Source organism: Dermochelys coriacea, chromosome 10 (assembly GCF_009764565.3).
Source record: "Dermochelys coriacea isolate rDerCor1 chromosome 10, rDerCor1.pri.v4, whole genome shotgun sequence".
NCBI classification, from domain to species: domain Eukaryota; kingdom Metazoa; phylum Chordata; order Testudines; family Dermochelyidae; genus Dermochelys; species Dermochelys coriacea.
This window is the reverse complement of record NC_050077.1, coordinates 81,762,880-81,772,879: the sequence shown is the minus strand read 5'-3', so window position 1 is coordinate 81,772,879 and position 10,000 is coordinate 81,762,880. Positions and strand designations below refer to the sequence as shown.

Sequence of the window (10,000 nt, the reverse complement as noted above, 5' to 3'; positions counted from 1 at the left end):
CAACAGGGAAATACAAATAGGAAAATAACAGAATTCTTTTAAAGATGTTTTAACTGTATACTACGGTAGCAGGCCCAGTTTCTAAGAGAGAGATACAACACATTGTTACCAGATTTTATTACACAGTTTTGATAGCAACATATTATTTGAGATCATCTTCATAAATTTTGCATTAAGGTAGCTGTACCAGTACCTGGAATTGATTCAAAACACTTAAGACACTCAATTACTTTTTAACACTGTTACCCAACGTAATGACATATTTGCTATTTCACTAGCATTTGATGATGCAACATCATTGTAATTGATTCATTTTCTCAATTAAATAAAGCTACTGTGCTTTTCTCTATGTGAATGCCACAGAGACTCCTGAGTTAAATGTATTACCTATTTTCTCTGCCTCAGATATATTGCTTGTAAGGCTGCACTGTGCTCCTCTGTTAACTCCACTAGAAAATGTAATGGTACAGTCATATTTTTCAAGTTCTGAATAGCGAAGCACTTAGCTATATTTATATTAGGCATATTTTTCACTGTTAAAACTATCTTGTTTACCTCTTCCAAGATCACATTATTGCATAGTCTCTGCAACTATAAAACAAACCCAATCAAAGACAACCTAACAGTCAATGCCTCTACTTTTGCACACAGTTCATGAAAAGTGAAGCATCCAGTTTTATAGCACATTAAAGAGAGTTTTAAAAGTACTCAACATACAATGTTTTATCTTTCTTTTTTCCTTTTTTTGGCCTAACATTTGGTTTTTCATGCACTACCGGGAGACAAAAGTTTTGGGGACACATTAATCCTGACAGAGGCTGCATCTCAGCATATACATCATGTTATTTATAACTATTTGAATGAAAATTTGAACAATTTGCTTATTAAGTGACCATTTTAGGGTAAATTGAATATCCTGAGACCACAAACAGGATTCTAATTGCAGCTATTTACATTTTGTTCATCATGATATAGAAACACACATTATGGTGATGGATGCTACTGAAAACCTTGATAAAGTCAGGCAGTCAAATAAAGTAGGTAGATTAAAACAATAATGTTTAGATTCCTGAATTATCCAATTATTTTAATCTGAGAGGTATCAGAGTTTAAACCTTTTGCCAGTAATATGCTTTCAGGGTGAGCTAAGAAGAGGTATGTGTATTTCAATGCAGATGCATGACCTGCTCACATAGTCATCTCTGCAAGACCCTGTAGGTCATAAGGTTTTATAAGTATTTCCTTTATAGCTAGAATTCTGTGAATTTGCAGAATTCTTAACAGATCTTGGATATTTCTGAAATTATATTTTCTTTATTATCCTTAAGCAGCATTTGTTACATGACAGTTAATAATGAAAGGAAGAGAGAGAACTATGACACTAAATTTACCTAAAATAAAATAAATCCACAAAATGTTCCTCAGTTTATGGAAAAAGTCACTGGTAGCTGGATAAGCTACTCTATAAATGGCATTCTCCAAATGCCATTTTTTAGGCTGGTTACAAATGCAAAAGTTTTCCTCATGCCTCATCTACTATTTAATCAATGCCTCTGGTTACTAAAAGTAACCATCAGGTTATATATCTGTTGCCATGGAGATACTGTTGACGGGAAGTGGCTGAGAGGACCTCTACCAGTCCCTTTCACATTATATTCACAAGCACAATCAGAAAACTCAAATGAATCCACCCTCTGTAACTTGGAGAAGTCATTGGATACAGCTTTCATTTTCTCTTTTACTCTCTGGAATTAGTACTTGCCCTGCAGCTCTTGTTTGAGAGATTTGTGGGTGACCTGGTCAGAGTTTCCCATATCAGTTAACAAATTTACTCTTCACATATATATTGCTTTTTAAGCCAGTGGGTTTTTTAAATAGAAAAAGGTAAATGCTAACAAATTGGACAGTTACATAAGAATGACATTTATTTTCATAATTGCTGCAGATATGGATTCTAACAGTGCACTTGGCTTGTTTTTAAACTTTAGAGATGCTTGCTATGTTCTTTAAGACTAAACTTTTTGGATCAGAAGCAACAACAAATATTGGCTCAATATTGAAAAATGACATGCACTCTCTCTGCCTCAATATATACGGAAAAAGGAGTTCTCTTTCTGCACTCAATCTCTACTATGTTTCCTTTTTCTCTTCTTCACCAGTTTTGCAAGTTATTCTTAACCCCAATTCAGGAAGCCTGAAGGACTTCTCAGAAAAATTCCAAGGTGGAATTTTGAAAAGTATTGAAAGTCAATAGGACTTGTGCTCTTAAGTCAAGTTAGGCACTTCTGAAAATCCTGAAATCAATCAATCCTGTCATTAATTCTGCAATTTACAAACTCCAACCTCCAAGCCAGGGAATGGAGGAGAGAATACAGGGAGCTCCACTGAAAGAATTGTTCTGAAAAGCCTTGAAAACAAAAAGATTCCTCCCAATAACCTTAATATTAAATACAGTCTTAGAGTTATATAATTCTTGTTTTCCCAGAGCTGTGCAAACATATAAAAATTATACACAGGGATTATTTCATTCACCACTAGCTTGCATCCACCTCACACAGGAATCAATTTACTAGAGTACAGTAACACAATCCACTAGTCTAGAATAGGAGGTGGGGGTGGGGGGAAACAAATATAGTTGAAATGGCAGAAGTAATTTAGGAGTCAGTAGTGACTATCCATGTTGCAATACACCCAGACACTAGAATGAACACCACTGCTTTTGTGAAAAGGGACTATAGGATTTTTAATGGTCACAAATGAGGAGGATCTTTCTGATGTGAAAGATGATGGTTTTAGGAGAATGGTGTGCACACACTGTTATAAGAGTAGTATATTAGATACACACAGATTAAACCTGTCACAGCACATGTGTAATGGGTATAATAGAGGGTAGAGTGCGCAGTTCATGCAGAATAGGCACAACATAGGAAGGGATTGCCAATTATTGTTGAATATCAGCTCATGTCCATGAAAGTTCAGTGAATGTCAGTACTACAGAAATGGAGACTATGCAAGAACCTAGACAGATTTCATCTCTCCTCTGATATCAGTCAACAGGATTCCCCCAAACTTTCTTGTGCACCAGTGGCTTGATGCAGCCTCACACTGTGTATGGGGTCTGGTGCCCTGTCTCTAGGTCTTTTGCAGAGGTGCTTCAAAGCCAGTTACCCATCTTCACTCCTCTGGAGTGCTCCACTTGGCAAAGCGATTGCCCACAAATAAGCAACCAGAGTGGGGGACCCCATCTCCTTTCTCCATTTCCAGCCATCTGCTAGACTAAATGGCAGGGACAAGGCTGACTATGAGCTACATACTATGGGGTGCACTAGTAAACCGGTCACTTATTTTAGAGGCAGAAAGAATGAATTTCCCATCTCCCACTACTATTGAGGCAGGGACAGGCTGCTTCCCAGCCCCCACCCCAGAACTTGGAGATGTCATGGGGAACTGTGGTACATGAAAATTTCTGGCACAGGTCCCTTAGCAAGAATTTTTAATGAATCTGTAAACTCAGGGGTCATGCTCTATGACTGGAGAATTTGCGAATATAGTTTCTATTTTTAAGAAAGGGGAAAAAAGTAATCTGGGAAACTACAGGTCTGTTAGTTTGACCTCAATTGTACGCAAGGTCTTGGAACAAATTTTGCAAGAGAAAGTAGTTAAGGACAGAGAGGTGAATGGTAACTGGGATAAAATACAACATGGTTTTACAAAAGTAGATTGTGCCAAACCAACGTAATCTTCTTTCAGAAGATAACTGATTTTTAGACAAAGGAAATGCAGTAGATCTAATCTACTTGGATGTCAGTAAGGCATCTGATACAGTTCCACAGGGGAAGTTATTAGTTAAATTGGAGAAGATGGGGATTAATATGAGAATTGAAAGGTTAATAAGGAAGTGGTTAAAGGGGAGACTACAATGGGTCATACTGAAAGGTGAACTGTCAGGCTGGAGGGAGGTTACTAGTGGAGTCCCTCAAGGATTGATCTTGGGACCAATCTTCTTTCACATTTTTATTACTGACCTTGGCACAAAAAGTGCATGTGTGCTAATAAAATTTGCGGATGACACAAAGTTGGAAGGTATTGCCAATATGGAGGAGGATTGGAATATCATACAAGAAGGTTTGGATGACCTTGTAAATTGGAGTAATAGAAATGGGATGAAATTAATAGTGCAAAGTTGTGCACTTAAGGACTAAAGAATTTTTGCTGTAAACTGCAGATGTATCAGTTGGAAGCGACAGAGGAGAAAGACCTGGGTGTACTGGTTGATCACAGGATGACTATGAATGTGATCAGCTGTGAAAAAGGCTAATGCAGTCCTAGGATGCAGAGACAAGGAAGTGTTAGTACCATTACACAAGGCACTGGTGAGAACTCATCTGGAATACTGTGTGTACTTCTTGTCTCCCATGTTTAAGATGAATTCAAACTGGAACAGGTGCAGAGAAGGGCTGCTAGGATCATCCAAGGAATGGAAAACCTACCTTACGAGAGGAGACTGAAAGAGCTTGGCTCTTTTAGCCTAACCAAAAGAAGGCCAAAGGGAGATCTGATTTCTCTCTATAAATACACGAGAGAGAGAAATACCAGGGAGGGGGAGGAGTTATTTAAGTTAAGTACCAACGTAAACACAAGAACAAATGGATATAAATTGGCCATCAACAAGTTTAGGCAAAGATTTTTAAGCCAGTGAGAAGAGTGAAGTTCTGGAAGAGCCTTCCAAGAGGAGCAGTGGGGCCAAGAAATCTAACTGGCTTCAAGACTGACCTTGATAGGTTTCCAGAGGGGATTGTATGATGGGACTTCCTACAATGGCATGTGGCTCACTGGCAACTGCCAGTAGCAGCAATTAGAATCCAGTTTGTGGTCTCAATAGGACACTAGATGGGGAGGGCTCTGAGTTACTACAGAGAATTATTTCCTAGGTCTCTGACTGGTGGGTCTTGCCCATGTGCTTAGGGTCTAACTGATCACCATATCTGGGGTCAGGAAGGAATTTTCCCCCAGGTCAAATTGGTAGAGACCCTGGGGCTTTTTCGCCTTCCTCTGCTGCATGGGGCATGGATCACTTGCAGGTTTAAATGAGTGTAAATGGTGAATTCTCTGTAACTTGAATTCTTTAAACCATGATTTAAGAACTTCAGTAATTCAGCTAGAGATTAGGAGTGAATTACAGGAATGAGTGGGTGAGGTTCTGCGGCCTGCAATGTACAGGACGTCAGACTAGAATCACTAGATGGTCTTGATGGTCCCTTCTGACCTTAAAGTCTTTAAGTCGTAGCAGGCAGCCCCCAAATAAGGAAAAAGATGTGGGAGTGGCCACCCTCATGTCCTACAAAACTTGAAGGAGGGATGGAATACCAGTCCCCATCCTCAGGTCACCAACCTCCTGACCCAAAATAATGATGATGGATGATGTTAACAGAAATAATAATGTGTGTAAGGCATCAGCCATTTAAGAGGAACTATGACCCATATCCATTAAACACAAAGGTCACAAAGCCTGATGGGAGTTGGCTCTCATGAGTACCACAGTTCTGTAGGGTTGGCACTTTGGTGAACTTGTTCTGTGGGACAAATGTGTTCCTCATGATGTTGAGGTAATTCAATAAATAGTGATTTATGCTAGGAATGTTGGGAAACATTGGGGTTTAGTTCTATGCATTCTGATGGTCTATGCTGTCCCAATTTTATTAGAAACTTCCTCAAAATTTTATTTTAATCCAAGGAAAAACGCTTTTGTTTGGATCTAAATATTGCTCTATGCTTTTGATAACCTAAACTCTGCAGAATAGTGATACTGCATGAGAACAAGGTAGCGGAATCGATTTGGGACAAAAGTAAAAATAATTAATCTATTTTCATTGTACAAGATGCATGAAGGAAGGAAGGAAAGAAAGGCAAATGGTTGGAAGAATTAGGCAACATCCATCTGTTACGGTGGCCCATCTAGGAAAAACTGGACTCTTTCCAGTGATTCACACCGTCTATACTACTGAAATATTGAATACAATCTTGAGGATGCTTGAACAGGAGTAATCCAGAGAGAAGCACAATCTGGGTATCTGAAAGTAGGACTAGGAGTGTGTCAACTTTAGAAAATTTATTTTTAAACTTGAGATCGACTTAAAATTAACCATATTTTCCTAATTAAACCTGGGAATAAAGTTAGAGGGTTTGAAATGAACAGACGTATGCTGGCCAAGTTCTGAGGAACACTCTGCTCCGTGCCACTTATTTTATCATCATGGACATAGTTGTCCACCTTAATGATCTGAATGAATTGTTCCATAGAAATCGCAGACTAACAAGGGTGATAGAAAGCAAGCGTGCCTAGCCTAAATTCAGCAAAATCATTCACTAACATCCTGGGCCTTTGGTCCAGAATCTCTCTCTCTCAACCCATTTCAAGTAATTATCACACAATGCCCAAGGACAAGATTGTCACTTCCACTATATGCTCATACAGGAAAGGCTGGGAACATCTGACACTCTTTAGTCCCTTACACAGACTACCTGCATTACCAGCCTATGCGTGAGGGGGAAAGCAGGCTCTTTTGGGATGTTACTTCCCTTCTGCCCAACTATGCAGGCCTTGTCTCCTGCTGCTTCTCAAGGAGCTGGGCAGCAGAGCGGAGCTGACAAAGGAAGGGCAAGTAATATGACAATGACCTGATAGGTTCAGAGTTACAATTCCTTCCTGGGACATCACAGCTTTGTCTATAATAGACAAATAAGTAATATAGAGCAAAGAGGTGCTCCATATGCAGACGCTTGCTTCTGTACATTTCAAAGCCTGTAACGTTGTTCCCAGATTTAATTAAATGGGCTAGAATCAATGCCTCACTCTAGTCCCAAATAACCGGGACCACACAGAAGGCTGGAAAAAGACAGTTTCAGTAAACCCAATACATTTTGAGGTTTTGTAAATGGCTATATGGAAAAAAGCCAACTCATTTCCTATTTATCGGTTATTGTTTATGCCAGTTCATCCATGGAGGCTGCAAGCAGAGTTCAAATGATCACAGCAAATCAGATGTCATCTACGACTAGGCTGATACACCTCCTGCATGAAGTCCATGTCTCACTTATGGACCCAAAAACGTCTGTGTGTTGAGACCAAGTTCAGGATCTATCAAACTTGTGTATTGCCTGTACTGCTGTACAGGTCAGAAACCCAGATTGTCTTACAGCAGGCTAGGTGTAGCTAGAGGCACTGCATACATACACCAAATCCTGAACATAATGTGGTTCATTTTTGTGCAAAATCCCATAATGTCACAGATATCTGGTCTTCCTCCAATCGCTCGTTACACATTCAAAAGTGGTGTTGCACGCTCTCTGGCTGTGTTGCCAGATTGAACAAAAAAACTCCAGCACATTATGCTCTTAAACTCTCCATTCAATGCAAAAAGGAATGCATGCCTTGACCTCACCTGGTGTTGCCCTGGGGACCACCCCATAAAATCTGGGAACTTCACTGTACAATGCTATTAACTGTGTTTGCTCTGGTTGATGCAGTGATTGTCAGTAGACTACAGACATTTGCTTACTTGCCTTTATGCCAGTGAAAGTTTGACCTGCAATTTTATGAGTTCTAATTCAAATACTTAGTTATTCAAATAACAGGCTTTATTCATGGTGATGCACTTACGTTCACTGGTAACAGTGAAAGAAGGATAATTTCCTCTAGTACCAGCCCATGCAAAGGATGCTCACACATTTCTAAAGATGCCCTGAAATAAATTTAAATATCTCCTTTCTTTTTCATGTTTCAGAGTAGCAGCCGTGTTAGTCTGTATTCGCAAAAAGAAAAGGAGTACTTATGGCACCTTAGAGACTAACAAATTTATTTGAGCATAAGCTTTCGTGAGCTACAGCTCACTTCATCGGATGCATTGCATTGCATTGCATCCGATGAAGTGAGCTGTAGCTCACGAAAGCTTATGCTCAAATAAATTTGTTAGTCTCTAAGGTGCCACAAGTACTCCTTTTCTTTTTTCTTTTTCATGTTGTCCCCGATAAGGAACTTATTCTTTATGGCAAATGCTGCCTCTTTTGAGGCTCTTGCTTGATTTATGTAATCACAAAGGTTCCAAAAGGGTTAACCCTGCATTCAGAGGTCAGGATACTGACCTCACGTAATAACAAAAGTCATGTTACTTAAAGGCAACTTTCTCATTCAAATGACAAAAAACTCAGATAGGTTAAGTTGCAGAGTCAAAGTTCCTAACCACATAACAACTCAGGTCCTAACCCTGAAAACACTATGAAGGTGCTTATCTTTATGCTTTGAAATAGTTCCACAAAAGTCAACGTGACTAGTCATTTATGTAAAGTTGACGTCAATGAGACTACATATGTGCTTTAAGGTAAGCACATGCATAGGTGTTTGCAGGATCAGGGCTTTCAATACTTCTGGAAAAGCCAGGGAATAACTTTGTGCAGTAAAAGTAATCTGCAATAGGTATAGAATGCAACACTGGAATCCCATTCCCAAAGCTGGTAAAATGAGAAATGTAGCAGAATTCATGGTTTTAAATGGTTGCTTGTAAGTATTTTAGTTAAAAAGGAATAATAATTAAATATCACAAATTAACAATCCATCCAGATAAATATGTTGTAGATTAGGGTCTACCTTTTCCCAATTTCAAATCAGGATGTTTTAATCAAAGATATTTACTATTATTAATTTTCTCATATCGATAAGCAAGTAAGATATATAGCATATTTGATACTTTCAGGTTTCCTACTAACTCATCGAAAATGCATGATAACCAACAGTAGTTCTATACTTTTACACAAGAAAAAAATCTGTAGTGAAATTAACACTCTATCCTAACTATGCAATGTATTCCCAAAAGCTAAATCTATTTTAGCTATGAATTTATGATTTCTGGTTGATGTAAAAAAAATCTAGGTAGATTAGGTAATGATACGTGTAGTGAAACCTATATTAAGAAATCAGTCTAGATCTTTAAAATAGAAGATTACCGTGAACATTTTCTATAAAGTTAATATGGAAAACATCACTATTTTGTCATTAGCATTTAACCAGTGTTTAATGTCTTTTAAATGGTTCAATATTATGATGCAAGTGGAATAACAGATTTCATTCTTACCGGGAAACATGCTTTAACCAACCTTCAGTTTATTATCACAAAATAAATGAATGCTTAAATGATGTTTCTGTCAACTGAAAAAACCCAATAGTAAAATAGCTACTTTATGGGCCAAGCTAAACTAATTTTTTTTCCTTGACAACCTGCTCACATTTAAATGAAACTAGGCCAAATTTGGTCTATAGTATGAATTACATATAAAAAAAGAACCTCAGACCATGCTAATATAGGGATCAGAAAGCAGTAACTTCAATTAAAACCACAAAATTATTAGGCAAACTTTAAGATACAGCAAATAAATTAATTTGTTTTAAATGCAAGTGGTTAGATAAGTAGCTTTTTGACCTACAATTAAACCTCACTAGCTGAAAACACAGTGAGGGAAGAATTTGCTTAAGCAAGGCCAAAACCTAAATCTTATTTAAAAATGGCTTTGGTATAATCCAAAAGCATTTGTAAAATCTAGTCATATTGATATGGGGCCAGATCCTTAGATGCTGTAAATCAGCATAGCTGCACCAACCTCAATGGACCCACACTGATTTATTCCAGCTGAGGGTCCGGCCTACAATGTGTAGCATACACACACAGAAGTATGATAAGAGCACAAATCTTTCATTAAAAGCAAGCAAAAAAAGAGAGGATCTCTTTCACTAACAGTGTTTTTGACTTTTGTACTTTCTTAGAAAAGGAACCAATGGCAAGACTACAGTGAATGTATACTCCGGCTCTAAAATTTTCTATTATCCACTTATGTTTTCCTTGCAGTGGGATTTAAGAATGCCTCTTCATTGAGACAAGTAATATGTCATCATTTTGTTGAGCTAACAGGCCTGACAGTCTTGTCTCTTTGAGTTAAGGACAATACAGCT

General features: G+C 38.1%; 1 protein-coding gene across 10 annotated transcripts in view; it reads right to left on the bottom strand.

Annotated features, from left to right (window-relative positions):
* Positions 1-10,000, bottom strand: part of MAP2K5 (mitogen-activated protein kinase kinase 5) — a 209,842-nt gene that overhangs the window by 59,750 nt on the left and 140,092 nt on the right. The window contains exon 18 of one of the 10 annotated variants that reach the window (XM_043493331.1): positions 8,503-10,000. This exon is cut by the window's right edge and continues 39 nt beyond it. The exons of the other annotated variants lie outside the window; for them this stretch is intronic. The gene's annotated coding sequence lies outside the window, so the exon portion shown is untranslated. Of the gene's footprint in view, positions 1-8,502 lie in introns of those variants that run through there. 10 annotated transcript variants of the gene reach the window in all.